We start from the raw sequence: 25,076 nt of genomic DNA on the forward strand, positions 1-25,076 counted from the left end.
TCAATGATTTTTAAATTCCTCAGTGTTGCTAATCAGCAGTACTGCTGCTGGTTCAGTACCTTCTAATGGAGTAAGAAATCATCGGAGACTTCAAAGCATTACTCACATCAGAAAATTATTAGTCTAGTGGCTAATTATGACAGTCCAAATCCTCCCTGCTGCTTTTTTAATATTTTTTTTATAATTAAAAAGTTTTCATGAAGGCTGATCACAGTGTCTCTGGCAGTGATTTTAGACTGCACTGAATTGAATGCAATAGCAAATCCTCTGATACACCTGATGTTAGAATTTAACTCAAGGACATGGGGTAAGCTGTTAACAAATGAAGTTCATGTTTCTCTTCCTCTTTATGCATTTTGTTCTGCTCAGTAGCTGAATAATGTGCAATTATAAGAAAAGGAAAAATAATTTTTCAGCTTGTTCCATCTTTGTACGTAAATATGGCAAGAGGTCGTGAGATTGGATAAAATTTGTGGCAGCTAAAAAGAAGCTGGTTAATTAAAAACATGATGTGGAGATGCCGGCGTTGGACTGGGGTAAACACAGTAAGAAGTTTAACAACACCAGGTTAAAGTCCAACAGGTTTATTTGGTAGCAAAAGCCACACAAGCTTTCGAGGCTCTGAGCCCCTTCTTCAGGTGAGTGGGAATTCTGTTCACAAACAGAACTTATAAGACACAGACTCAATTTACATGAATAATGGTTGGAATGCGAATACTTACAACTAATCCAGTCTTTAAGAAACAAAACAATGGGAGTGGAGAGAGCATCAAGACAGGCTAAAAAGATGTGTATTGTCTCCAGACAAGACAGCCAGTGAAACTCTGCAGGTCCACGCAACTGTGGGAGTTACAAATAGTGTGACATAAATTCTGATTCTAGGATCGCATGATAAAGACTCAGGAGGAAAAAAGCAGAAATATTTATGTGAAATAGTGTGACATAAACCCAATATCCCGGTTGAGGCCGTCCTTGTGTGTGCGGAACCTGGCTATCAGTTTCTGCTCCGCGACTCTGCGCTGTCGTGTGTCGCGAAGGCCGCCTTGGAGAACGCTTACCCGAATATCAGAGGCCGAATGCCCGTGACCGCTGAAGTGCTCCCCAACAGGAAGAGAACAGTCTTGCCTGGTGATTGTCGAGCGGTGTTCATTCATCCGTTGTCGCAGCGTCTGCATAGTTTCCCCAATGTACCATGCCTCGGGACATCCTTTCTTGCAGCGTATCAGGTAGACAACGTTGGCCGAGTTGCAAGAGTATGTACCGTGTACCTGGTGGATGGTGTTCTCACGTGAGATGATGGCATCTGTGTCGATGATCCGGCACGTCTTGCAGAGGTTGCTGTGGCAGGGTTGTGTGGTGTCTTGGTCACTGTTCTCCTGAAGGCTGGGTAGTTTGCTGCGGACAATGGTCTGTTTGAGGTTGTGCGGTTGTTTGAAGGCAAGAAGTGGGCGCCTCCGGAGCCTTCAACATGTCATTGATGAAGACGAACATCTCGCCAAGGCCATCCCCACACCCCCACTTCTTGCCTTCAAACAACCGCACAACCTCAAACAGACCATTGTCCGCAGCAAACTACCCAGCCTTCAGGAGAACAGTGACCAAGACACCACACAACCCTGCCACAGCAACCTCTGCAAGACGTGCCGGATCATCGACACAGATGCCATCATCTCACGTGAGAACACCATCCACCAGGTACACGGTACATACTCTTGCAACTCGGCCAACGTTGTCTACCTGATACGCTGCAAGAAAGGATGTCCCGAGGCATGGTACATTGGGGAAACTATGCAGACGCTGCGACAACGGATGAATGAACACCGCTCGACAATCACCAGGCAAGACTGTTCTCTTCCTGTTGGGGAGCACTTCAGCGGTCACGGGCATTCGGCCTCTGATATTCGGGTAAGCGTTCTCCAAGGCGGCCTTCGCGACACACGACAGCGCAGAGTCGCGGAGCAGAAACTGATAGCCAGGTTCCGCACACACAAGGACGGCCTCAACCGGGATATTGGGTTTATGTCACACTATTTCACATAAATATTTCTGCTTTTTTCCTCCTGAGTCTTTATCATGCGATCCTAGAATCAGAATTTATGTCACACTATTTGTAACTCCCACAGTTGCGTGGACCTGCAGAGTTTCACTGGCTGTCTTGTCTGGAGACAATACACATCTTTTTAGCCTGTCTTGATGCTCTCTCCACTCCCATTGTTTTGTTTCTTAAAGACTGGATTAGTTGTAAGTATTCGCATTCCAACCATTATTCATGTAAATTGAGTCTGTGTCTTATAAGTTCTGTTTGTGAACAGAATTCCCACTCACCTGAAGAAGGGGCTCAGAGCCTCGAAAGCTTGTGTGGCTTTTGCTACCAAATAAACCTGTTGGACTTTAACCTGGTGTTGTTAAACTTCTTACTGTAATTAAAAACAGCCAGAATGGAATTGTATCGGTGAGCATGTGTCCAACACATTTAATAAAAGTCTTTAGGAAATGGACATGTGTTTACAAAGAAAACACGGTGCAAATGGTGGTTATTTATTTCCAAAAAATGTTTGATATGATGCCACTTTGAACGCGTTTTGGTAAAATTAAATCAGTGATATTACATGAAGTAATGTACTTTTGATATTAAGTTAGTTAAATGGTTGGAAAAAATACAACTGTCGTCAGTGATGTATTGTTTTTAGACTGGAGAAAAGTAAATAGTGCTCTCCCAGGTTTATATAAATGGAGACATAATGTGTAAACATACAGAGGTAGAGCAAGACATCAAAAATGTTCATCAGGCTGCAGTTAAAGTATAATTTTCAGTTTTAAAGGCCTTACTTTAGGAAGGGGGTCAAGAATATAGAATTCAGGAAAGATCTAGTAATCTGATAGCTGAAATGAGAGAGTTTAGTTTGCTCGCACAACTGGGACTTTAGTCCCAGAAGAAGAAATCATCTGGGAAGAGATGTTCAAAATTGTGAGGTTTTGATAAGGTTAACCAGGAAAAAGCTATTTGCATAGAACTACACAGAATATATATCTCAGAAGTAGGCTATATAGCCCAACCAGTTCATGCTAATGTCAAAGCCCCATATCTTCCGTCGTTCCTTATCAGCTTAATCATTTATTCCCTTCTTCCTCATATGCTTCACCATCTTACGTAGGAACATAGAAAATAGGATCAGGAGGAGGCCATTTGGCCCTTCAAGCCTGCTCCGCCATTCATTATGATCATGGCTGATCATCCAACTCAATAGCCCGATCGCTCCTTTGATCCCCTTCGCCTCAACTGCTATACCTAACTGCTTCGTGAAAACATTCAATGTTTTGGTCTCAACTACTTCCTGTGGTAGCAAATTCCATAGGCTGACCACACTCTGGGTGAAAAGATTTCTCCTTATCTCTGTGCTAATTAGTCTACCATGTATCCTCAGACTGCGATCCCTGGTTCTGGACAACCACACCATGGGGAACAACCTTCTCATCAATCATGTCTAGTCCTGTTAGAATTTTATCAGTGTCTACGAGATCCCCCCTCATTCTTCTGCACCTCAGCGAATGCAATCCTAACCGACTAGATCTCTCCTCATACTTCAGTTCTGCCATCCCAGGAATCAGTCTGGTAAACCTTCTCTGCACTTCCTCTAGAGCAAGAATATATTTCCTCAGATAAGGAGACCAAAACTGCACACAATATTCCAGTTGTGGCCTCACCAAGGCCCTGTGTATAATTGCATCAAGACATCCCTGTTCCTGTGCTCAAATCCTCTCTTATGGAGGCCAACATATGTTTGCCGTTGCCTATTCACCATCATCCCTTTCGGTAACTTTTCCCAATTTATCATTGCCAACTCCTGCCTCGTATCATCGTAGTGTCCTTTATTAAGATTCAGGACCCTCGTCTCAGAATCAACTACATCACTCTCCATCTTGATGAAAAATTCTATCATGTTATGGTTGCTCATCCCCAAGGGTCTGACACAACTAGATTGCCAATTATTCCTTTTCTCATTATGCAATACCCAATCTAGAATGGCCTGCTCTCTAGTTGGTTCCTTAACGTTTTGGTCCAGAAAACCATCCCAGATAGATTTCAGGAATTCCTTTTCTACGGTATTGTGACTATTTGATTTGCCTGACCTATATGCAGATCAAAATCACCCAAAATTACAGATGTTCCTTTATCACATGCATCCCTAATTTCCTATTTAATGTCAGTACCGACTTCACCAGTACAGTTTAGGGGTGTACATGCATTGCCTATTAACATTTTTGTGTTTCTTAGCTGTACCCATATAGATTCCACATTGTCGGAGCTAATATCCTTACTCAGTATGATGTTAATTTCCTCACTAACCCAGCAATGCAACTTTACCGCCTTTATCTTTTTGTCAGTCCTTCCTAAATACTGGATACCCCTGGATGTTCAGTTCCTATCCCTGGTCACCCTGCAGTCAATCTCTTGTAATCCTGACTATATCATACCCGTTTACATCTATTTGCATGATTAATTCATCTACTTTACTGTCAGTGTTCTGTGCATTAAGGCACAAAGACTTGAGGCTCGTCTTTTTAATGTGACTGGTCCCGTTCCCACTATTTTTCACTCAGGCCCTGTTTGAATCTGGCCCTTTGCTTCTCTGCCTATCATTGTTCTTATTCCCCTTTCTGCCTTTGGGTTTTTGTCCTTGATTCCCCCTCCTCTGACTCATTGCATAGGTTCCCATCCCCTTTTCATTTTAGTTTAAACCCTTCTCAACCACTCTAGCAAATACTCCCCTGAGAACATCAGTCCCAGTCCTGCCCAGGTGTAATCCGTCCAGTTTGTATTGGTCCCACCACCCCTAGAACTGGTCCCAATGCCTCAGGAATCTCAAACCCTCTCCCTCAAATCATCACTTCAGCCATGTATTCATCTGAAATATCCTGCTATTTCTATTCTGACCAGCAGAGCATCTGCAAGGCAGTGAGTATCATGGATAGCACATATAGAGAAGTGGTCAGACCTGACTAGCAGAATAGTAATCCTGAGATCATTACCTTTGAGGCCCAACTTCCCAATGTTCTTCCTAATTCCCTATATTCTGTTTATTTTAAACTGATGTCATTGATACCAATGTGTACCACAACCAGTAACCGTTCACCCTTCCTCTCTAGAATGTCCTGGAACCGCTCCGAGACATCCTTGACCCTAGCACCAGGGAGGCAATGTACCATCCTGAAGTCTTGTTTGTGGCCACAGAAGTGCCTATGTATTCCCCTTTTGATTGAATTCTCTATAATAATTGCATTTCTCACACTTTTTACTCCTCCCTTATGTAGCAGAACCAACCATGATGCATCAAATTTGTCTGTTGCTGCTTTCCCCTGAGAGGTCATTCCTCTCAACAGTATCCAAAGTGGCATATCTGTTTTTCAAGGGAATGGCCACAGGGGATTCCTGCACTGCCTGCTTCGCCCTCTTGCTCTGCCTGATGGTCACTCATTCCCTCCCTGCCTGTAGATTCTGAGCCTGCAGCTATCCATGATACTCGCCGCCTCGTGGATGCTCCACAGTGCCCCAGACACTGCTCCAGCTCTGAAACCTGTGATTCCAGGAGTTGCAGCTAGAGACACTTCCTGTCCACTTGCTGGTCCCGACACTGGAAATGTTCCCGGCTTCCCATATAGAGCACAGAGAGCATGCCATGGCTTGGAGCTCCCCTGTCATGTCTCCCCTTTTAAAAGATGCTTGATATCAGGTTATATCCAATTCTCTAGGGCATTTCTTTCCTGGTCCTTGTTACTACCGAACATAACTCTTAAGCAAATTGTAAACCACAGAAAAGCCCTCTGAAAACTCTTAAGTGATAAAAGTATTAAATACTTACCTGACTTTACCCATTACCTATGAATCAGCTCTTTCCCTTGTGTCCTCTACTACCGCAGCAGGGCAAGGCCACTCTCTGAAGATTTAAAAGTTAGAAAATGAGTAGAATAAGCAAAAAGCACCTCTTTCCCCTCTGTACCGAATTCCCAGTCGGCCCCAAGTACTTGATGGTCTTACACTCATTCTGGCTGCGTCTCACTCAGGGTGAGGTCTCCCACACTTTGTGCGCAAAGCTTCTCTAAAATGCATCTGTACCTCTGACCTCATATTCTCCTCCCACTGATTGGCAATTTGGTAACTGAAGGACCATTATTTAAAATCATTATCAAAATAATGATGAAAGTTAGGAGTACGTATTTTACAGAGATTTGGTTGGACACTTTCCCTTCTAGAAACCGTGGTAGAAAGACAATGACTTCATTCTCTGCTCTAAGATTATATGAGTATATTTACAGATAATCATTGTTATATATGTTTGTTGAGTTATTTTTGAAAGGTGAAAGAAAGGTTATTCAGTATTCGAAGCTGAAACTCTGCAGTTGGTTGTCCTGAGTCTGTAGAATGTAATATTGATCAGACTGGTTAATGAAAAGATAAAACTGTTGTCAGAGTAAGCGGATACAATAATTGGGTATCTGTATAAATCACCAGCAAGAACAACTATTTGAAGATATGGTATTTGGCTCAGACTTAAAGTTGTGTGAAATGATTTGTACTTCAGTACCTTCTACCAATGGACCGGTATGAGTAAGATCTCCTGCACTTGGGAGATTATTCTGAATGACTGCTCTTTCTGCCACTTTACATGCTGAAACTTCTTTTTGCTTGTTAGCGAGTGATTTCACCAGTACAGTGGCTTGGTTTTCAGCTGAGCTGGAAGTGATTACAGTTTGAGAGGGGAAATTGGATACCTTAAAGAAACCATCTCTTTCAATTACAGTAATCAGAAAATAAATTGCTAAAATGCATGATGATCTCAGGAAGTGTAATATTTCTTTAACAGTTAGGGTCAGAGATCCTGTAGCTGTAGCAACTATTGGTTATTACACAATGTTTCATTCTGTCTGCTGGCGTTTTCTTAGATATTTAATCCATCCTTTATCTCCTCTACTTTCCCCATATCCTCTATCAGCAGTCCACCTAGAGATACACCAGACTATTAAAGGCATCTCTTCCCAGATTTGTATTCCCTCTCTCCATTTTCCAGATTGGAAAACATCTAGCATCTTCTGTTGGCTTGGTTCCATCATGTGATTTTTAAACTGCATCCTTACTTTTTGGTTCTTTTAAAAAAAACTAGCATATCTGATCAGTTGTTTTATATAATTTGGTGTGGTGATATTCTGTACTTGGGTTGGTGAGGGCTTGGTTCTCCATTACAGTTTTCCTTGCGTGGTGAGCTCCTGATTTCAGCTGAAGTTGTCAGAGGAGTTGGCAGGCCATTAACAGATATTTTTACCAATGCAATTGTCAGCAGTGAGCATTGGAGCAGAAAACCACTGGAAGAATGTTACCTGCCTCTTCACTCAGTCAGGCAGTGCTCAGAGGCACACAGGGAGCCTTCAGGAGGAAGAAAAATGGTTTGTGAAAATGTACGGTGAAGGAAAGAATTGAAATCTCTTTTAAGTATCAAGCAAGAATGTTCAGCAATGGACAGACCTCTTCAATGAACTGTTACAGGTATCTCTCCAACTCAGGTGTAGCATTTCGAAGGACACGTTCTCCATAAGCTTATTATCCTCCTGTGGTGTTAAGGTTCCTGAGATGCGGGAAATTGAAATTTATAAAGCTGCAACTATCCATAAGGATTGACCATATATTCGAATGAAAGCAATTTTTCAAGTAAATGTTCAGTGGCAAATTACAGCCGAGCAGATCCTCAGTCCGATTTGGCAGCAGATAGCAGAATGCACTATAATCTCTATTTAGCAAGCTGATTTGCTGACGAATATCAAATCTCAGTCGATTGGATTATGACTGAGGGAAGATGAATGCTGCCATGTTAATGATTTTCTGGTTTTGTGAAGGAAGGAGAAAATCTATTGAAAATTTAAGAAATAGAATTGAAGAAGCAAATAGTTTATAAGGAGCTAAATGTTACACAAAAGGAGAACATTCAAAACAAGTTTAGAAAAATAGAAAATTGCCAAAACATTTTGTAAAAATGCTGTTTTGATTGGGTCCTGAATTTCTAACCTTCAATTATTAAAAAAAGTTGAACCAGAAACCTTAGGACAGTGCAACAGTTTGTGATTGGATGAGCCAGGCTCTGAAAGTGGTAATACATTTTCAGGGGTATTGCCAGTCAAATGAGGAGCATTCTGTGTATATCATCCATAGAAATCATAGAAACCCTACAGTGCAGAAGGAGGCCATTCGGCCCATCGAGTCTGCACCGACCGTAATCCCACCCAGGCCCTTCCCCCACATATTTACCCGCTAATCCCTCTAACCTACGCATTTTAGGATTCTAAGGGGCAATTTTTAACCTGGCCAATCAACCTAACCCACACATCTTTGGACTGTGGGAGGAAACCGGAGCACCCGGAGGAAACCCACGCAGACACGAGGAGAATAGTTGGTCAAACGAGGAATATTCTCTCCATATTGATCAGCTGAGTGTCCTCGTTGTCCATCATCCCAAGTGAGGGGTATTCTCTCTGTATATGATCTCAATATGTCACACGAGGAGTATTCTCTCTGCGATAATTTTGTTTCCAGTGCACTGTCATCATGTTGCATCGAATCTTACAGCACAAAAATGAGTGATTTGGCCCAACTGATGGATGAACTGCTTTATGCTCCATGTCAGCCTCTTCCCACTGGTTTTCATCCAGTCGTATAAAACAAACCCTTCTAGTGTTTGCTCCCGAATACTCATCTGGATTATCCTCAAATACATTTTTGCTGTTAACCCCACCTACTCCTTATGGCAGCAAGTTCCACATTCTTGCCACTCTGTGTTAAAGAAATTCACCTGAATTCCCTGTTGGATTTATTGATAATTATTTCATATTGATGGCCTTCTAGTTTTTGTCTCCCACTCCTCCTATCTGTAGAAATTGTATCCCTATGGAGACTTTCACCCAAGTCTTTCCAAATATGAGAAAGATCTATTCAATCACCACACAGCTTCCTCATGTATGGAGAAAAGAGTCCCAGCCTGCTCAACCTTGGCGGAAAGTTATAGCCTCTCTGGTATCATCCTTATGAATTGTTGTTGCATCTTTTCCAAATGCTAGTATATTCTGTTTGTAATACAGGGAACAGACTGTGCTCAGTACACTCTAACCGTGAATCAAGAAGGAGAACATAACTTTTCTTTTTCATTCTGTCCCTCTGGAAATGTACCTCTGTACTTGCTCTGCCTGTATTACTGCCTTATTAACCTAATTGCTACTTCTCAAGATTTCTGTATCTATACCCTTAGATCCTATTGCTCCTTTAACCCATTTAGAATCATAGAATCCTACAGTGCAGAAGGAGGTCATTGGGCCCATCGAGTCGGCACTGACCACGATCCTACCCAGTCCTATACCCATAACGCCATGCATTTATCCGAGCTAGTCCCCCTGACACTAAGGGGCAATTTAGCATGGCCCATCCACCTAACCTGCACATCTTTGGACTGGGAGGAAACTGGAGCACCAGGAGGAAACCCATGCAGACATGGGGAGAATGTGCAAACTCCACACAGGCCGTGATCCAAGCCGGGAATCAAACCCGGGTCCCTGGCACTGTGACGCAACAATGCTAACCACTGTGCCACCGTGCTGCCATAGACATTTTTTAGACATTTCTACAGAAACTTTGATGTTTCAGAATGTTTAAGTTTTTAATGTGAAATAAATAAAGCTTTCTTATTGGACCTTGTTAGAATTATGCATTTTCCATGTTACTATGCCTGATAAGGAAATACAGTTTGTCTGCAAGAAAAATAGAAACTTGCAACTTTAAATCTCTGTCGTTTACTGATGAGAGGACAGTGTGGAACAGGAGATGTTTCTCATACTAAAGATTCCCACTGAAATGAGTTAACAATAGAAAACATGCTGGGTAGCAGTCCCTCAGGGCTAGACAAGGTTTATGGGTTGCAGTCCCTCAGGGCTAGACAAGCTGGGTCGGTAGACATTGTCAGGGCTAGACAAGCTGGGTCGGTAGACATTGTCAGGGCTAGACAAGGCAGGTGGGAAGCAGTTCCTTCGGGCTTGACAAGGCAGGAAGGTAGCAGTGCCTCAGAGCTGAAAAGGGTAGGTGGATGGCCGCCCCCAAGAACTAGAAAAGGAAGAGTGGGTGATATCCTCTTGGGGCTAGACAAGGCTGGTGGGTAACAGTCCCTCAGGTAGACGAGGCAGGTTGCTTTTTTGTCTTCGTCAACACTGTTTTTGAGTCTAGCTTTGGGAAATGCTTGAGCTGCCTGTAAAATAAATGGCTGATTTTCTTTTTTTAATTGAGAATCCTCCTGGCTCTGGTCTGCCCTGTAAGTTTCAGCATATTGGAAATCAAGAAAGGGAAACGCTTGCAGTCAAGAAAGTTATTAGACACTTCTAATGTGAAAGAATACAAATCTCTCTTGACAGCTTGGGAGCTTATTGGGCAGAAGCTTCTTAACACTGTGGGAATAACACACACCAGATAGGCTACTACAGTTCAAGAAGGTTGGGCGGCACGGTAGTACAGTGGTTGGGCGGCACGGTTGCACAGTGGTTAGCACTGCTGCTTCACAGCGCCAGGGATCTGGGTTCGATTCCCAGCTTGGGTCACTGTCTGTGTGGAGTTTGCACATTCTCCTCATGTCTGCGTGGGTTTCCTCCGGGTCCTCTGGTTTCCTCCCACAGTCCAAAGATGTGTGGGTTAGGTTGATTGGCCATGCTAAAGTTGCCTCTGAGTGTCCTGAGATGCGTAGGTTTGAGGGATTAGCGGGTAAATATGTAGGGAAAAGGGGGGTAGGACCTGGGTGGGATTGTGGTCGGTGCCGACTCGATGGGCCAAATAGCCTCTTTCTGCACTGTACGGTTTCTATGATTTCTATTCTAAGGTGGCTCAACATCACCTTCTCAAGAGCAACAAATCTGGTGCCTCCTCATGTGGCAGGTTTGGTGGTGAAGGGGCATTTAATCTAGTGGAAGGGTGGCTGGTGGGGATCCTATGCCACCTTCCCATCTCAGCCCTCATTAAATCCATGGCGGATAGACCCACAGATGGCTTTACCATCTAGCCACTAATTAAGGCCATGAAATGGACAACCACTTGTTCTGATGAAGGGTCACCTTGACCTGAAATGTAAAATCTGTTTCCCTAATGCTGTCTGATCAGCTGCGAATTTCCGGAATTTTTTATTTTCACAACCACATTATGTCCTCATCCCATTCCTGCTGGTATTAACTCAGCAGCTGGTGGGACCTACAATAAGGGGGCACCTAAGCAAGCCCTGATTGAAAGAACTAGTATTAGGAAGTGGGGGATGGAGAAGGCCTTCCTGTTGGCCCCCACTCCACCTTTCCATTCTCTCGATCCCTCCTTCCCCCTCCCTGCCAAAACCCCTTCCCATCCCCCCACCACCACCCTGCGGTCTGGCTAACCCTTGTCCCCTCTCCAAGTTCCTTTACCCCTCCTCTCATCCCTGTCTTCTTGTTCCTGTCCTCTCATCCGCATCGCCCCTCCTCCGCCACTCCTTCCCTATGTCGATCCTTCCCCCGTTGATGCCTCCGCGGCCCCCTCTTTGCCCCTCCTGCATCCCCCACCTCCACAAAACTCTGACTACTGTATGTGAATTTGCAAGTGACTAGACCTCTCTCTACTGTTCCTTAGCATGGTAATACAACGGCAAAGTGCACCAGTGTGGCTACCTGGAATCGAAAGACTCCCTACAATATCACAGAATCTCCTTGGTTAAGCTTGAAAATTTGATTTAAAAAAAAAATCAATTCCTTTCTTTGTCCGATAGCTTATTTTCCGCCCTCCCCTTAAATCTCCTCAGATTAAACTAATCCTTAGTTAAGGGGAAGGACAACCTGCTGTAACATGCAATTGTGCCTTTTGAACGTCATGTTAACTATATTAGCAATTTTTGAAAATGGTTTTGCTTGCATAAATAATTCTTTTTGATGGACCTCAATGATTACAAATTAAGAATAGCTTTGTGCTGGTGAGAACCCAGAGTATTTTTGCAGCCTGAGTCCTTTCATCTGTGAAGGAAACATGCATGTAGGCACTTTGTTTACATTGATACCAAATAATGTCTTGCTTCAAGCATCATCGAGGCATCAGGTGCAGTAAAATTGAGCGAGATTGGTAAAGGTGTTTTAAGCATCCTAATATTGGGCTGCCGGTTTGCTTGCTGGAAGTGTGGGTGTAATTCTGCTTATCCAGTGGAACTTGTATCAAAGTTAATGTATTGATTTTGAAAGAATATTTCTCAGATGCAAATTCTCATTATTTTACCTTGATTAGCAGTACTTGAATGGTGGTCAGGATTGTGGATTTACGAATGTTAAGCTTATTTAATCAGACGTTGCAGATTGCATGGCCTGCCAACTAATTTAAAATTGTGCTGCAGTCTGAATGTCTTGCTGAGCACATTGCTACTCTTGGTCAGGTTATTTTAAATCGCAAGGAACTGTACACACAACTTCTCTCTGATTATTTCAAAAAAGAATTGCTGACTATTTTTCTTGCTTTTGTTTAAAGTGCATGCGATACAGAATGAGACAATGTGGCATATTAGCAGATTTCCTTTTCACCCTTTAATTTAGTTTTGAATTGAGTTCACAATCTTGTGTCTGCTTTCCCTCATACCTCTGCTGAATCATGGATGTGGAATGAAAAAAAATGCTGATAAATTGGCATGTGTGATTATACTGTGCCTTTTCGAAATATACTTGTATCATGTTTCTTGTAAGAGGCAGTGTTTTGTTGCAAGGAGTTGATTTGTCTGAAAAAACCATGCAACTCCATGCTGAAACCGCAGGATAATTTTAGCAAATGGTGTGTTTGCCTAAACAGAGTTAATGCATTTGTGTTTACTTGGCTTTTCCCCTGGGATTTCAGAGTAGAGTTTTGGTAAGGTTGATTGACAGAGACAGAGTCTTGTGCTTCATGGGAAGGGCAAAGCTTGTAGCGAAGATACGCAGTTTCTCTTTCATTTTAAAACTAGCAGTTTCTGCCTGGTTCTGAAGAAATCATAGAACATAGAACAGTACAGCACAGAACAGGCCCTTCGGCCCACGATGTTGTGCCGAGCTTTATCTGAAACCAAGATCAAGCTATCCTACTCCCTAACATCCTGGTGTGCTCCATGTGCCTATGCAATAACCGCTTAAATGTTCCTAAAGTGTCTGACTCCACTATCACTGCAGGCAGTCCATTCCACACCCCAACCACTCTCTGCGTAAAGAACCTACCTCTGATATCCTTCCTATATCTCCCACCACGAACCCTACAGTTATGCTCCCTTGTAATAGCTCCATCCACCCGAGGAAATAGTCTTTGAACGTTCACTCTATCTATCCCCTTCATCATTTTATCAACCTCTATTAAGTCTCCCCATAGCCTCCTCCGCTCCAGAGAGAACAGCCCTAGCTCCCTCAACCTTTCCTCATAAGACCTACCCTCCAAACCAGGCAGCATCCTGGTAAATCTCCTCTGCACTCTTTCCAGCACTTCCACATCCTTCTTATAGCGAGGTGACCAGAACTGCACACAATATTCCAAATGTGGTCTCACCAAGGTCCTGTACAGTTGCAGCAAAACCCCACGGCTCTTAAACTCCAACCCCCTGTTAATAAAAGCTAACACACGATAGGCCTTCTTCACAGCTCTATCCACTTGAGTGGCAACCTTTAGAGATCTGTGGATATGGACTCCAAGATCTCTCTGTTCCTCCACAGTCTTCAGAACCCTACCTTTGACCCTGTAATCCACATTTAAATTAGTCCTACCAAAATGAATCACCTCACATTTATCAGGGTTAAATTCCATTTGCCATTTTTCAGCCCAGCTTTGCATCCTATTTATGTCTCTTTGCAGCCTACAACAGCCCTCCACCTCATCCACTACTCCACCAATCTTGGTGTCATCAGCAAATTACTGATCCACCCTTCAGCCCCCTCCTCTAAGTCATTAATAAAAATCACAATGAGCAGAGGACCAAGCACTGATCCCTGTGGCACTCCGCTAGCAACCTGCCTCCAATCCGAAAATTTTCCATCCACCACCACCCTCTGTCTTCGATCAGACAGCCAGTTACCTATCCAATCGGCCAACTTTCCCTCTATCCCACACCTCCTTACTTTCATCATAAGCCGACCATGAGGGACCTTATCAAACGCCTTACTAAAATCCATGTATATGACATCAACTGCCCTACCTTCATCAACACACTTAGTTACCTCCTCAAAAAATTCAATCAAATTTGTGAGGCACGACTTGCCCTTCACGAATCCGTGCTGACTATCAAATCAAAACATGTTTTCTTTTTCTTCACTCTTGAGGTTGTCTGGGAGCCCCAGGGCTGGGAACCCAAGTACAAGCACATAAGCCTGTATTTTGCGAATGGATTTTGAAGAAAGATTTATAGTCTGTCAAAGGAATATTGCTTGAATTTGAACTTGTTGGGATAGTTTAGCAGTCAAGAATTGTATCTTGTCATGTTTAAGTATTTTTCAATTGTTAAATGTTAAGCTAATTCATTTGTTATAGCTAAACTGTATTGTGAAATAAAGTTTGTTTTGATAAAATTTTCCCAGTGTGTCAGTAGAATCGTGCTGGAGTGAATCATCATATCCTCACATTAATGCCAAAATAGCAAATTGTTGAGGTCTAGTCTGGCTTCATAATGTACCTTGGGGGTTTCTGCTCCGTACCCCAATACACATATTAGAAGCTTTACTCAAAAGGGCAACATGCCTGATTGAAATAGGAAAAAGAAAAAAATAATTGATAACAAAAGGGATCTGAAACATAGTATTGAGGAGATAGTCAGTTGAAACATCACTGTGCAATACATGGGCTGGGAGTGCTTGATGCTGGCAGTGGATATTTCATTTTTTGTTGAGGTCCATTCATTGGACGAGCTTCATGATATTTACCTTTTTTGCATCTCCAACCTTCTATCCAGTTTTCTGCCACAGTTAAGAGAATTTTAAGAAATAACGAAGTATTTTACACAATAGATGGGCAATATTTATTTGAAAATGTGAAACCACTGTGAAGAATTTTTATTCACTTTCACATTATTCTACTAATGATAACTAGGGCACATGTGATCTTATGGAAGTATTAAATAGCCTCCAGCATTTGAGGGAAAATCAGTCTATTGGCTTCAGCCCTGATGGTAATTCAGAAGCAGTATAAAATGTGAAGAATCTTGGAAAAATATGTGTTCATTAAGAACAAAGGTGGAAGCTATTGTGGTGGTGGACTGAAAGAACCTTTTTAAACTCACATGAGTTAGCTATTAAATCTGCTTTTTATTGAATATGCGACCCAGTGGCACGGTGGTTTGCACGGCTGCCTTATCGTGCCAAGGACCTGGGTTCGATTCTGGCCTTGGATGACTGTGGACAGTTTTCACATTCTTCCCGTGTCCACATGAGTTTCCTTTAGGTGCTCCAGTTTCTTCAAACAGTTCAGAGATGAGCCGGTGAGGTGCATTGGCCATGTTAAATTGCCCCATAGTGTCCAAGATGTGCAGGTTATGTCGATTTGCCAAGGTAAATGCGAGGAGTTACCGGGATTGGAGGGAGGGGGGGGTGGGATTTGGCTTGGGTGGAATGCTGTTCTGGAGAGTGCATGCAGATTCGATGGACCAGATGGTTTACTTCTGCACTGTAGGGATTCTGTGGGACCTGGCAGCGGTATGCTCTTAATATGTAGAAGTGAAAATGCCATTCATTTCCACAGTACATGTTCCCCGTTGACTGACCCCATTCTTATTTCTCGATCATTGATGTTGCTGGCTTTAACATCACAGGTACAATAGCAGCATGTGTGAGAAGTGCATCCTCTGCAGTTGCAGCATCATCAAATTCAGCCATCAAATTAATATGCATTTTGATTTGGATACAAGATGCCCTGGTGTTTGAATAGCTTGTCAACATTCACACATGAGGAATGGCCAATTGGGCAAGTAAAAAATTATTTTTGATGTAAATTCCTCACTCCTTCCAAAATGTGTGAAACAATGTAAAACAGATATTGAATATCTGTTTTGTTACTTTTGCTATTTTTTAGCAGAGTGGTGATCTCTGCCATTTTTAGTTGTTATTTTTGTTGAAGGCAGATGTTCCACTGACATTAGGTAGTGATAAATTGGAGATTAATTCTGAAAGGAAACTTGGAAGTTGCTCTCTGGACTTGTCATGGAACCTGATCTGCGCTCAACATTGGATTTAGGAGGTTTGTTTTGAAGAAGTCATCAACTGGATTGATAAAATGAATGAATCCGTGTGTGTATGAAATTTTAGAAGGTGTCTTTATGAAGTGGCTCGCATGCGACTTGTTCAGAGGATTGAGTTGTATTGTGAAGAGGGAATGTCGCAGCTTGGAAAGAAAGTTGGTTGCTAGACAGGAAACAGCGTTTGTCCACAATGGAAGTGGTACCCAGAGGTCATTGTTGTGTTTGTCATCATTTATATGTTTTAAAATATAACTTGTGGTTTTCGGAATTAAAGTTTAGAGAACTGGGGTAATACCTAATTTAAAGCGGTTTGACATCTGACATAAATGCAATTCAAGCAAGCCTGAAGTAATTACAGTTCAAAGAATGGATCTTGTTTATTGAAAGGCTGGACCATGTTGACTTAAAAGGTCAAAGTTAGAAAGTTAGAGTCATAAAAACAGCAGGTGGAGAAAATTAGACCCTGGATGACCTATTTGTGGGCCTTTTGGTAGAGATATGATGTCTACAAACCTTGCAATAAGGGCTGTCCAGAGAGAATTTTTTGTTTCAGGTGTTAGATTTAAAATTTTTAAAAGCATTTGGCAAACCCTGAGCATTTCACATTGTCATGGAGTTGAGTTTTAGGGAGAATCTGTGGTTTCATTTAATCTGGGTATTTGCTGAGCATTTTAATTGTAGCTTGGATTTTATGTTTGGTGCAGCTTTCTGAGAGAAGATAGTCAAAGTAAATGACAGTTAGTTAGGCCTGAGCAGAAAGAAACGAAAAAGCTAACTACATTATTCTCCACGTGGAATGAGTATAGAGCTTAATCTTGTTTTGGGTTTCATGAAAAAAAAGGAGCTGGATATTGTCTAGTTTTAAGCTGGAGGAAAAAAATATGATGCCCTCAGAGTCTTGTGGCGAAAGTAAACAACCAACAGAATCAATTGGAAGCACTGGGAAGACAACCAGAACAAGTGACTGAGGTCTCCACAATCAAGAGGTACTAAACAAAGCCAGCCTCCCATCCATTGACTCTGTCTACACTTCCCGCTGCCTCGTGAAAGCATAATCAAGGACCCCACGCACCCTGGACATACTGTCTTCCACCACCTTCCATCAGGAAAAAGATACAAAAGTCTGAAAACGTACCAACTGACTCAAGAACAGCTTCTTTCCTGCTGCCATCAGACAATTGAATGGCCCTGTCACAGATTGAGCTGATTTTTCTTTTCACGCTATTGGTAACTGCAACACTATATTCTGCATCCTATCCTTTCCTTCTTCCCTATGTACTCTATGAATGGTATGTTATGTCTGTATAGCAAGCAAGAAATAATACTTTTCACTGTATCCCAATACAAGTGACAATAATAAATCAATTCAGTTCAACTGAGTGCATCACTTACCTAATTATAAACCCTATTAAGTTAATAGTCCTTATTTAGATTACGTCTTTTGTGTACAGTAAAGTGTGTTTTTGTTTAAAAACATGAAATTTTCTTTTGGCTAAAATTGGATGTTCCGATTTCTTTTCAAATGTTAACTGTTCCTAACAAGATTGTAACAGGTCCATGTTTGTCCTTGGTATATATACCAATGATTTAGATTGGTGTGCAGGAAATGTTGTCAAAGTGGAAAGTATGAGGTTTGGCAAACAACAGAGAAAAATAAGAGGTCACAGCAGAGAAACTGCCCATTTATTAGACTGGCCTGTCAGTGAGAAAATCATGCTAAACTCACTTAGCTACCCAGTTCCCTTATCTGTTTATCCCCTGTTTCATTCTTTCACCAATCCAATTTAATCTGTACTTTCTGTCGCACCCATTACACCTGGAAGTGAATTCCACCACTCCTGATCTCTCTCTCTGAAGAACTTTTCCTCGCCTTCTGTTATAAATGCCTTAAATTTAGTCTTGTTTCTAAAACCTCTTGTTCTTGACACTTGACGAATGTGAACAGTCTGCTTCTATTAACTGTGTCATGTCCTTTTGTATTTTTTAAAGACTTCTGATATATCGCCCTGCAGTCTGTATTGTGATAATGAGAAAAGATCCAATTTTTCAGTTGTGTTTTTAGTTTCAAAAGCAGCATATAATTGAAGCATAGACACTGGCAAGATCCAAGTCAATTCTGGTTTTGCAGCAAGGAGGACGTCAGTTAACAAAGATAACAGCATATGTTTACATAGCATTTTAAATAGGCAAATGCCTCCAGGCAAAAATACAAAAACTTGCATTTAGATAGCGCCTTTAACATAGTAGAATATCCCAAGGTGTTTCACAGGAGAGTTAGCAAAAGAAAATTGCTGCTAAATCACATCATAGAACATAGAACATAGAAAGCCACAGCACAAACAGGCCCTTCGGCCCACAAGTTGCGCTGATCATATCCCTACCTCTAGGCCTATCTATAGCCCTCAATCCCATTAAATCCCATGTACTCATCCAGAAGTCTCTTAAAAGACCCCAACGAGTTTGCCTCCACCACCACCGACGTCAGCCGATTCCACTCACCCACCACCCTCTGAGTGAAAAACTTACCCCTGACATCTCCTCTGTACCTACCCCCCAGCACCTTAAACCTGTGTCCTCTCGTAGCAACCATTTCAGCCCTTGGAAATAGCCTCTGAGAGTCTACCCTATCCAGACCTCTCAACATCTTGTAAACCTCTATCAGGTCACCTCTCATCCTTCGTCTCTCCAGGGAGAAGAGACCAAGCTCCCTCAACCTATCCTCATAAGGCATGCCCTCCAATCCAGGCAACATCCTTGTAAATCTCCTCTGCACCCTTTCAATGGCTTCAACATCTTTCCTGTAATGAGGTGACCAGAACTGCACGCAGTACTCCAAGTGGGGTCTAATCAGGGTCCTATAAAGCTGCAGCATTATCTCCCGACTCCTAAACTCAATCCCTCGATTAATGAAGGCTAGTACGCCGTACGCCTTCTTGACCGCATCCTCCACCTGCGAGGCCGATTTAAGAGTCCTATGGACCCGGACCCCAAGGTCCTTCTGATCCTCTACACTGCTAAGAATGGTACCCTTCATATTATACTGCTGCTTCATCCCATTGGATCTGCCAAAATGGATCACCACACACTTATCCGGGTTGAAGTCCATCTGCCACTTCTCCGCCCAGTCTTGCATTCTATCTATGTCTCGCTGCAACTTCTGACATCCCTCCAAACTATCCACAACACCACCTACCTTGGTGTCGTCAGCACACTTACCAACCCATCCCTCCACTTCCTCATCCAGGTCATTTATGAAAATGACAAACATCAGGTAAGCTTGGCCAAAAAGAACAAATAATGTAAACAGATAGCAAGGGGCAAGGCCATAAAGGGATTTGAAAATAAGGATAAAAATTTTAAAGTCAACACACAGCCTAACCAGGAACAAATTTTGGTCAGTGAGCACTGGGTGGACTTGGTGCAAGTTAGGACTTGAGCAGTCGAGTTTTGAATGAGCTCAAATTTATGACAATAGAATTGGGAGACCAGCCAGGAGAGTATTAATATAGTTGGAGGTAACAAAGGCATGTCAGCAGCAGATGAGCTTCGATGGGGGCAGAGTTGGGTGATCCTACACTCAATATGTTGTCTTATTGATGGTTTGGATATCTGGCCAGAAGCTTATCTCAGGATCATATTTGATATCAAAATTGAGAACAACCTGTGCCTTGTACATCTGCCCAGAAAAGGGATGAAGTCTGTGGCTGGAGAATGGAGTTTGTGGTGGGGCTGAAAACAATGATTTCAACATTCTGAATATTGGATTGAACATTTGGAACCACCACTGGATTGAATATTGGATTGAAAAAATGGGACCACCACTGTCGCATTAAATTCCAGCCATAATGTCCAAGACAGCCAAGTAGCTTTGAGGAGAACTTGAAAAAACAAGACTATTTCCACTGGAGCAGAGAAGGTTGAAAATAAATTGAAAGGATTTCTAAAGTTACTGAAAGGTTTTGACAGGGAGTGAGTAGGGAAAATTGTTAATGGGCCATTAATTTAAAATGACCACTTCTCATTATAAAGAATGGAGGAGGAGATTTGGTGGGTCAAAATATGGAGGATGATTGAAACATGGCTTGTTTTGCAGCGAGAAACAGTTGAAGCCATCACAATTTTACAGAAAATTTAAGTACATACGAGAGGCAAAGATGCTGTGGAGAGAGAGCAGAGCAGTGGAATTAATAATGAATTGCTTCAGCAAATGGTACTATGTACATGGGTCAAATGGCATCCTGTGCTGTAAACTTCTCTGGTTCTGTGCTATGGAAATTATTGACATGCAACTAATTTGAAAAAAGAATAAATTTAAATCATTTCTTTTTGGTCGAGGGATATTCGCACTGTTTTCTGGTGCTGCATTCGATGTGGGTGGGAATAATTATATGGAAAGTGTTCCTTCCTGCAGTGCTGGTTAACTGGTATTACAAACTAAATAATTATCATTGCTCTGTTTTAAGAGGATCTGTATAATTTTGAGCGAATCTTGTGTGGCTGCACCATGAGTGAAATACTGCTTTCCATCATCACTTTAACCACTGAGCTCTCCTACCGTGAGTTTAATATTAGTGACTCTGGTGTTTGCACTTTATACAGCCCTGGAGTGACATTCTGATGCTGCCTTTGATCTTAATGCTTGTTTCTAGGCAACAGGGAATAGCAGTGTGGAGCTATTATCTCTCCATTTGTACAAGTGAAATTTAAATTCACTGATTTTAGTGGAGGAGTGCCCTTTTTCATATTGTTGGAGAGCCACATTGAAAGATATGGCTATCTTCCTGTGCTCAGTGAAGAAAGTCACATCGAAATGAATTTCAGTTTGTCCATTTGGTTCGAGTTGGCTGTCCTCCTCGGCTTAAATGTGCCTTGCCTTGATAGTGTCTATGTACCAGCAAGAGTAAAGCAGGCACCAGGTTTGCATGGTGAACATGCAATGTTGACGTACTTTCAAACACCTAAATAGAATGTCAGTTGTCTTTGACTCAGCTAGACCAGAACCTTACTGAAATGGCCACTGGAATTTTCAAACATAATTTTTATTTCTGTGAGCAATCAAAAAACCAATAAATTGTCACCGAAGCTGAATGATGTACTTAATGTTTGTACATTTCAGAAGTTGGGGGTCGCAGAATATTGGGATAATCGAAAGCAGCATTTCTCATTTTCCTGTGCACAAAAACAAACATTTATTCTTTTTATGAACTTTCCTCTGTGTATTAGAACTAGCTTTCCAGTGTGCTATCGACACTTGACTAGGCTCCAGAGTGCAAAGAACCAAATATCACCTGAAAGTTTTGTGCTTATTTTCTGACTTCATGCTTCTGTCTGGGACTCTCACCCAATCGGAGTGTACATCAGGGAATTTCCACTGTGTCCTTGGGTGATTTTCCAACCTGTTAAGTTAATGTTTGGAAAATGATGCACAGTGTATATCTGAACTTTTCAATATGTGCTTCTGGCAGGCATGGCTGCCTGACAGCAGGATACCGGAAAATGGCTCCCATTGTTCTTGCACGTTTAAATTTTAAAATGTTCTGCCTTGTATGTTGCAGGAATTGCAAGCTGATAACACAAGGGTAGCAGGGCACGTGGGACCTTATTGAACACCTGGATTATGAAGGCAGTCTTGATGGGGCGGGGTATATATCAACATGTCGGGGGTCAGGCAGGGTGACCTATCTGGAGGACCCCGATGCTGGGTAAACCATGTCGGGGAGGGGGTGGAACATGCTGCCGAGAAGGAGGGTGGATTTGAATGGGTGAATTTATTGTCAAAGTAGATTACAGAAAGATATGTTGAGATGAGAAGAAGATTAGATTAAGAGAGAGAAAAAGTTGGAAAAGAGTACTTAAAACGTAAAATGTGCCATTTTAAATGTGACCTGTTGTTTTAAATGTGACCTGTCGTTTTTAAAATTTTCCTGCAACAATTCACAATCTGAAGAAATCAGACTCTGTACTTTCATTTGTTCGTTTTCTGGGCAAGTGAGGTTGATTGACAGTCATTAATAATTAACATCTTGTTAAAGGATCTTTATGCTGTTAATTACAAAGCCTAAGTTTCATTGGTGGGTTTAATGGATAAATCAGCATGTGCAAACACAGCAACTTCTTGGGCAGGATTTTCCAGCTCTGACACATGTGGGTATGGTCATGACTTTTAACTGCTCTCCAAATCTTCCCATCCTGTCCACGATGATGTCTGCCAATGGCAGGGTCAGAAAATCCCGGTGCATGAAACTTATGAGGAAGTTGAGCACAAGCGTTTTTTGTGAAGCAAACAGAAGAATGTCATGAACCGACCAGCAACTTGTCATCTGCAATTCATGGGATGTCTCTTCTTTGCTGCAAGTTATGTGCTGGTTTACAAAATACTGATGTTTGTCATTCAGATGGCATTTTTCAGCAAAATCAGACTCATTATTTCTTGGTTTGGTAGCGCGTATTATATTTATTTGATAGTTCGGGAGTATCTATTGTACTTGCGACACTCCAAGTGCATTTTGATTATATATTGTTAGATTTTAATAGCTAGATTTTTGGGAAGAACACTGGAAATAAATAGACATTCACAATAGATGGCTGACATAACTGGTGATAATCCTCATAATATTTTCTGCACAGTTCTAATCCAATTCAGGTTTGCTGTTATGAGAAAACAGCATGAGTAAAGAGGCTCACAGATAATGAAACTATAGGACTAGAAAATGATGCTGTTAAATATTTCATTTTTTTAATCTTTCATTTTGATGTATCCTCTCCCAAAATGCGTTGTCTTTTTAATATGCAAAACACAAAATGTCTTAAAATATATAAAAAGACAATATTGGCTCCAGCAGGAAGGTTGCTGAGAGATTTCCGCCCATTGAAATGAATTATGTCAGTTACATAGTCATTCCAAGACTTGTGGTCAGCAATTAAAGCAAATTAATGCAGATTGAAGACTGAGTGTAGCTGGTTTATTTTATTCTAGCTGGAAGAACACTGTTGAGATGATGATCAGTCTCTTTTTTTTTAATAACCATTTATCATTAGCATGTACGGAGTACAGCTACTTACCATTACGAGCTTTTAAGCTATTATCTTTCCTTGAGGACATTTTGTCCGAAGCAAAATGTTATGTGGCCTATATGTAATGGTTATCGACTGTTAAATATACACTGTTTATTGTGCACTTCACCAATTTATAGTTTGTAGGTAATTTTGAAATTTTAAATATTGTCTAGAGATTCTGTAATATAGTGTCCTCCTCCCTCCCCAAACATATTTCTATTTGGAACCTTTTCTCATTCACAAATTCATCCTCATAGGCACACATCCCACCTCTTGTGAAATGAAGTCACTATTACAAAGAATGAAGAAAATTACAGCACAAGAACAGGCCCTTCAGCCCTCCAAGCCTGCACCGACTATTCTGCCCGACTTAACTAAAACCCCCTACACTTCCGGGGACCATATCCCTCTATTCCCATCCTATTAATGTATTTGTCAAGATCCCCCCTAAAACTCACGATTGTACCCGCTTCCACTATCTCCCCCGGCAACGAGTTACAGGCACCCACTACTCTCTGTGTAAAAGATCTGCCTCGTACATCTCCTTTAAACCTTGCCCCTCGCACCTTAAACCTGGGCGATATTGTGCAATATTTAAAAGGCTATTGCATTGCTCAGCCCATCATGAGCAGCATGACAGGAATGTGAACATCAGTAAGTTTGAAATGAATGGTGTGATTCTCCCCATCTACATAAGAAGACCAGTTAACATTAATTCAGCTTCAATCATCTTGCTTGAAGCCTTTCTTAAATAATGTTATTGATTTTCTGAAACATTCCTGATCCATAGCTCTTTGCTTCTATTTACAGAGAAACTTGCAACATACAGAATACTCGTATTTCACAGTGGAGTTTCTTTTTTCAAGTCAATTAAGAGTCTTTAACTGGTGATCTCATATTATGATATGAGAGTTATGTCAGTTTGCTGACCGGGCGAGCAATTGTGATGTTAACCCTTTAAGAAGGGGAGCAGTTGTTGCCACAATGAAATCCATTCCGTTTTACTTTATTTCCAGGACATTGATTTTGCCGTTTTGATTCTGTGCATTTCTGATATTCAGCTTCAGAATCTGTTGTTGAAAACTACTATCAGATGCTGGTTGTGGAATGTTGTTTCACATTACTCACTAATGCGTCAGCCTACATTATTTTTTTTTTAAAATGGAAGTTTCAGCTGGAAAATATTTCCAGCCTCCTCTCACTCTTAGTGCACCAGCAGTACAGAAACGTGCTCAAGATGTTATTGTGCATTACTGAAATGCATGTATTCATGTTAAAATGGGGCAAGCGTTTCTATTGGGATTGCACCCCCCACCCCTTCAGATCAGTTGGTGTTCAGGCTATCAGGGTATGAAGCATGAGCTTGGTTCCTGCCAGTTGCTGACTGGTGGATCCAGATTATTGTGCAAGAGTTATTTAATCAGAAGCAAAGGGAAAAATTGCATTGATTGAAAAATTAACAGCATTTTCCTGTATCTGGGGGAAAGTATGCCATAGCATGAGCTTGAACTTTTTGGAGTTAGGACAATTTTCTCATAGTTTTTTGAAACTGATTGTAATGGTGTTACCTTTATTAGATGTTTGTAATTTTCAGAATTTATATTCTTAAATTTACGTTTTAGAATTTTTAAATTGGGGAAAACAACAATTCATGCTTAAAATATACATTTTTTTCTTTTTCTTTTCCTATTCATCTCTTTGGTTTTATGGGCACCAGTTGGACATTCTTAATAGGAGAGATTTGAAAAGTAATTTGATTAT

At 41.6% G+C, this 25,076-nt stretch overlaps 1 protein-coding gene across 3 annotated transcripts in view; it reads left to right on the forward strand.

Annotated features, from left to right (window-relative positions):
* fbxl17 (F-box and leucine-rich repeat protein 17) overlaps positions 1 to 25,076 on the forward strand; it is a 745,649-nt gene that overhangs the window by 182,114 nt on the left and 538,459 nt on the right. The gene's annotated exons all lie outside the window — the stretch shown is intronic.

This window comes from Mustelus asterias, chromosome 6 (genome assembly GCF_964213995.1).
Source record: "Mustelus asterias chromosome 6, sMusAst1.hap1.1, whole genome shotgun sequence".
In the NCBI taxonomy this organism is placed as follows: Eukaryota; Metazoa; Chordata; class Chondrichthyes; order Carcharhiniformes; family Triakidae; genus Mustelus; species Mustelus asterias.